The following is a 6,379-nucleotide window of genomic DNA, read 5'->3' on the forward strand; positions in this document are numbered from 1 at the left end:
CTCTACCTTCATTCTCTACCAGTCCTATGGCGTTTCTCTTGGAAACCTCATTTCATACTCTGTGCCATAGACTACCATTTCCCCATATTATTTTTGTTTCTGATTTGTTAAGGGTATAAAATTTCACTATTAAAAAACTGCCCTGTGACCTTGACACTATTCCTCTTATCTTGTTGGGAAGAGAAGGCGCGAAAGTCAACTTGCCCAAGGTCGCCTAGAGCTGTTAGTGGAAGAGCTAGCTCAGTTGGAACCTGTCAGTCTGGCTCTACCAGTGTAATGAATGAACTAACTGCCTGGTCAGCTAGAGACAGAGATAAAAGCTAGGCAGGCCCATGTCCTCATAAAACTTTCGTCTGCGTTTGCCGTATTTCCCAATTCTCTCTCTTTTCCGTTAACATCGTGATCACATCCTGTCTTTAGATTTTTAAGACAGGGTCTAGCCAAGGCTGGCCTTGAACTGGCAATCCTCCTGCATCAGCTTTCCAGGTGCTTGGATTATAGGCACCAGTCACCAAGCCCAGTTGATTTATGTTTCTGTTCCCCCCTAATTAAATGAGGCTTCCTTGTAGCGCTATCTCCTTCTTTACATTCCCAGGGTGATTTTCCTAAGTGCAGCCCAAGTTCTTTCTCATCAGTGTTTGAATTCCGTCATGTAAGACCACAGGAATGACATTTTCCACCTTTACTTCCTATACCACTGATGGCTTTTTGACATCCGGTAAGGAGTCAATACCACCATCCCAGGCAGTGAACAATCTGATGAAAACTCATACTAAAGTTAAAAAGTTATGTTCATTAAAAATTAAAACATGGTATAGGGGTTGGGGATTTAGCTCATTGGAAGAGCCCTTGCCTAGCAAGCGCAAGGCCCTCCTGGATTCGATCCTCAGCTGGGGGGGCGGGCATTAACACGTGGCTTGGGAGGTGACCCTAGGCAAAAGGTTTGCCACACAGTCTGAGGACTCAAGTTCAAACTCAGAACTGACATGGCAGTCCACTGCTGTCCCAGCGCAGGGCAAGTGGAGGAAGGGAATCCCTGGAACAAGGTGGCTGGCCAGACAAGCCACATACTCAAGCTCCATGGTCAGTGAAGGGACTCTGCTTTGCCAAGTGTGGTAATGCTCTGCTTCAATCCCAGCACTCAGGAGGAGAGGCAGGTGGGAGTCAGTGAGGTCCAGGGCAGCCTGCTCTACACAGGAGTTTCAAGTCAGCTAGAGTTACACAATGAGACTCCGTCTCCTGTCAGGAGAAGGAGACTTGAGATCTTATCTCAGAAAATAAGGTAGAAAACCAGGCAAATTCAGTCATCCACACTCACGTACATACATGTACGCGTGAGCATATAATCATACAAATCGATAGGGGAAACACTAAAACGCACCCAGGTATTTCCTACTATAAAAACAATCCCGTATTTGGATGCACAGCCATGGGTGTGGGGGGATGGGGCTTCTTAGTATATTGTGGGCAGCCTGTCTTACGGCTTCAGCCATGTCTGTAGGGTAGACACGGTGGGCTAGTGTGGGGTGTTTATAAACTATATTCCGGTAGAAAGCCTTCCTGAACAACTCAGCTCCATGCCTCAGTCAGCCAGGACACATTGTATCTTCCCTCCTCATGATCCCTTCCACGGAGTCTATCAAAATCCTACTCACCGTGTCTAGCTTACCTTGGCTCCTGCTCCCCCGCCCCCTCAGTGCCTTCCTGAGTGGCTACTTCTAATGTGAAGGCATTCCTTTTGAAAACGTCTTTTGGAAGTTGTCCTTTCCTTCTGCTATTTCAGCCATGTGTGTGATGGGCTGTTCTCCTAAACTGACAGTCTTCACGGCAGTGGCGGAGTCTGGCTCGCTTTAGTACGGCCTCGGTGGACAGACAGCGGGCGACACCTTCGGGAGACACGGCCACTCTATAAAGCCAGCGCATTTGTTACAACCACAGACTTTATCCTGGGGAGGACGAAGGTGACCAAGACTTTTAAGGGGGACCTAGTCTTCTCATAAGAGAGCTCGAAAATAGACATTTAGAGGAAGCTCTGGAGCTGATGAGATGGCTCATCAGGCAAAGGCACTTGCCACCAAGGCTGACCTGAATTCCACCCCAAGAACCCACATGCTGGAAAGAGCACCAGAAGTTGTTTTCTGATCTCTGAGGGCACACTGTGGCTAGTATATGTACACACACACACACACACACACACACACACACACACACACACACACACACAATGCACCAAATCACAAAAACAGAGCAAGGTAAAAAAAAAAAAAAAAACAGAAAAATCTGTAACATTAACCTTGCCTGCTCCAACAGGCAAATAGGGAGGGAATTGTTTAGTGTCGGGGTCCCTTCCTCTGACCTGCCCAGCCAATTGCTACCCCCCCTCCCCGTCCTTAGCAGCAGCAGGAGTGTGCTTGGCCTCTTCTTCTTCATTGCCAGTATGTCAGATTGACGCCCCTGCTTGAGATAGGATTTTATGAATGAGCATACTTCATCAACTGCTCTTGGCACAGTCTTCATAAACATTTTAAGAGTTGAAATATTTATTACATTTATTGATTCCTGTCTGTGTATGTGTAAATATGTGTGGGGGCATGCAGAGCACAGCATATGTGTGGAGTTCAAGAGAACAACCTGCAGGAACTGGTTCCCTCCTTCCACCGAGTGGGTCCTGGAGATGGAACTCAAGTTCTGAGGCTCTTTACCCACTGAGCCATCCTACCAGCCTCTTCACAACATTCTTGTACAGGATTGACAGGGAATCAATCTGCCTGGGTGCAGTATTCCCTTTGTGAGTGGATTTTAATCACCAATTCGGTTCTTTGACTTGCTCTTGATCCATTCAGATCTTTCTATTTCTTCCTGAGTCAATTTTGATAATTTACAAATTTTTAGGAATTTTTTTAATTTCATCTAAGTTGTTTAACCAGTGGTTAGTTCAGATTTCCATAATTTGTCTATTTTTTTCTTTCTTCTTTTATTTTAATAAATTTAGTTTTATTTTTGTGAGACAGGATCTTGTGTATTCCAAGCTAGCTTGGAATCTCCCTTGACCTCGAACTTTGGGTCCTCTTGCCTCAACTTTCCAAGTGCTGGGTGAGAGGCATGTGTCATCCCCCACACATCTTTTTTCTGCTTGATTTCTGCCCTGTGGGGCACCCTTAGAGGCCAGAGAGGGTGTCAGATCTCCAGTGGCTGGAGTTACAGGCTTTGTTAACCGCCTGACATAGAGGTTGGGAACCGAGCTCTGTTCTTCTGGGAAAGCGGTGTGCACTAACTGCTGAGTTCTCTCTCAAGCCACACCAATTTTATGTGGTGCTAGGGCTTGAACCCAGGGCCTTGTACATGCTAGACAAGCACTCTACCAATGGAGTTGCATCCCAGCTAGGTAAAAGTTTACCAGTTTTGGGGCTGGTGAGATGGCTCAGCAGTTAAGAACACTGGCTGTTTTTTCCAGAGGACTCAGGTTCGATACCCACCACCTATACTACAATTCACAACTATTTGTGACTCCAGTTTCAGGGGATCCAGTGGCCTCCTCTGGATTCCCCAGGCACACGGTACACAGACATACACACAGGCAAAACACTGATACAAATGAAGTAAAAATAAACATATATAAAAAAAAGTTTTCCAGTTTTATTGTTGTTGTTTTCAAAGAAACAAAATCTCTGGTTTCATTATGATTTTTCTCTTTTTTTATTTCATCAAAAGCCTATAATCTTAGCCGGGCGGTGGTGGCACACGCCTTTAGTCCCAGCACTCGGGAGGCACTCACCGCTCTACACAGAGCTGTCCTCACCCCCAGTGATAAAGTGCCGGGTTTGGAGACTTCTGCGATGTTGCTGGGTTTGGAGAGAGGATTTGCCAGACTCTCTCTGCCATTGTTGCAGTCTCCAGAGTACTTTCGGGTTAAAAAGGTGCTAAATACAGAGGTGTGTGTGTGTGTGTGTGTGTGTGTGTGTGTGTGTGTGTGTGTGAGCTTGATGCCGCTTTGCTGGTGGAAAAGGATACATAAGTGATTCTTTTTCAAAAGCAAGTAACAGCTGTTGTTGATTGCTTCAAGAAAGAGCTTGTTTGGAAAAACACATTGTTTCTTCCCTGTGATCTGGGAAATGGATATGAATTTTGCTTTGGACTTCCTAGCAGACCACAGAGTTCCTTATAAGCCTGGTTTAAAAACTGTATCATTATCTGTCTATCTGGGCACACTCGTATGTAAATTTATGCAAATGTGTGGCTAGAAATAGATTTGGCAGTCCCCCGTGTGTGGTCACACACACCTCCCCCCCCAAAAAAAAGTTCTCAAGTAGACCAGGCTGGTCTTAAACTTAAACTTATTATATAGACGAGGATGACTTTGAACTCCTGATCCCCCTGCCTCCACCTCACTAGGGCTGGGATTACAAACGTGCACTGCCATGCTTGGTTTTATTCCATGCTTTGGATTGAACCCAGGACTTAGTGTATGCTAAACAAGCACTCTGCCAACCGAGTCCCAGTCCAGTCCACTTCCACAAAATATTTATAATGAAAAGCCTTTAAAATACAACAAGCTTTTGATTTTTATTTCTATTTATTTATTTATTTTTTAAATAGAACTTTATTTTATTTTATTATTATTTATTATTATTTTTTCATCAGCTTGATACAGTACAAATTCTTATCCTAATAGTGAAATGTTTCACTAAAGCTTGCCCAGTGATAGGGTAAAACCCAAACTTATTATAAGCCTCAGTCATCCTAGGGTCCCCCCTGCTAGGTCCCTGGATCTGTGGGTTGCAGTCTGATTGTCCTTTGCTTTATATCTAGTATCCACTTATGTGTGAATATATTCCATGTTTGTCTTTCTGAGTCTGGGTCACCTCACTCAGGATGATATTTTCTAGTTCCATCCATTTGACAGCAAATTTCATGCTGTCATTGTTTTTCTCTGCTGAGTAGTACTCCATTGTGTATATGTACCACATTTTCTTAATCCATTCTTCAATTGATGGGCATCTAGGTTGTTTCCAGGTTCTGGCTATTACAAATAGTGCTGCTATGAACATAGTTGAGCATGTGTCCTTGTGATGTGATTGAGCACTGAATTTTATTTAAATGAGAAATGTGTTAAATACCACTTTTTCTCTCTTGCTATACAGGATTCTAAAAGTTAAATTATAATTATTAATATTTGACATAAGATTAAAAAAATTAGCCAGGCGGTGGTGGTGCATGCCTTTAATCCTAACACTTGGGAGGCAGAGGCAGGCAGATCTCTTTGAGTTCAAGGCCAGCGTGGTCTACAAAGTGAGTTCCAGGACAGCTAAGACATACACAGAGAAATCCTATCTCAAAAAAAAAAAAAAAAAAAAAAAAAAAAAAAAAAAAAAAAAAAGATAACAAAAAACAAACATTGCTTAATAACTTAGACATTTTAGTAAAACTCAATATCCTCTTTTTAAAAGATTTATCTCTATTTTATATGTATGAATGTGTTTGCCTACATGTATGTATATACACCATGCGCATGCCAGCTTCTTATACAGCCCAGGAGAGAGCATCAGATACCTTGGAACTGGAATTCCAGATGGTTATAAACGTCTACGTGGGTGCTGGGAACTGAACCAAGGCCCTCTGTATGAGCAGCAAGAGCTCTTAACTTTGGAACCATCTCTCCAACCACAATTAAAACAGTCTTTTAAACAAATGTACACACTTTTATTTAGAATTGAATAGGCTGAAATAACTGGAGGAGGACTTAGAAATTCAGGAAACCTACCATATAAATTCCACCCCCCCCCCACCACCACCACCAATCCTCTCTCTTTCTCCAGTGGCCATGGAATGAACTTCACCATAGCCTCTGCCATGATTCTTTGCCTTATCACTGTCTCAACCAACCGTGGACTGAAATCTTTACAATTAGCTGGGTGTGGTGAGTGAGAGGCAGGTAGATCTTGGTGAGTTTGAGGCCAACTTGGTCTACACTGCTGTGGAATAGTCCTTCTGTACACTGTGTGAATATGTGTTGCTATGACTGGTTTAATAAACAAGCTGACTGGCCAGTAGCTAAGCAGGATGAAGGAAAGCCCAACTGAGAATGATGGGATGAGGAAGAGTGGAGAGAGAGGAGTCTCCAGCCAGGTGCGGAGGGAGCAGGAGATGAACGTACCACGCTAATAAAGGTACCACCACATGGCAGAGCGCAAATAAGGAACATGGGTTAACTTAAAATGTCAGAGCTAGTTAGTAATAAGCCTGAGCTATTGGCCAAACATTATAAGTTATATTAAGCCTCTGAGTGATTGTTTGAGAGCAGGTGGTTGGGACAGGAAAACTCTGCCTATGCTACATAGTGAGTTCCTGGACAGTCAGAGCTATATAGTGAGACCCTATT

Source organism: Peromyscus leucopus, chromosome 13, assembly GCF_004664715.2.
Source record: "Peromyscus leucopus breed LL Stock chromosome 13, UCI_PerLeu_2.1, whole genome shotgun sequence".
Lineage (NCBI taxonomy): Eukaryota > Metazoa > Chordata > Mammalia > Rodentia > Cricetidae > Peromyscus > Peromyscus leucopus.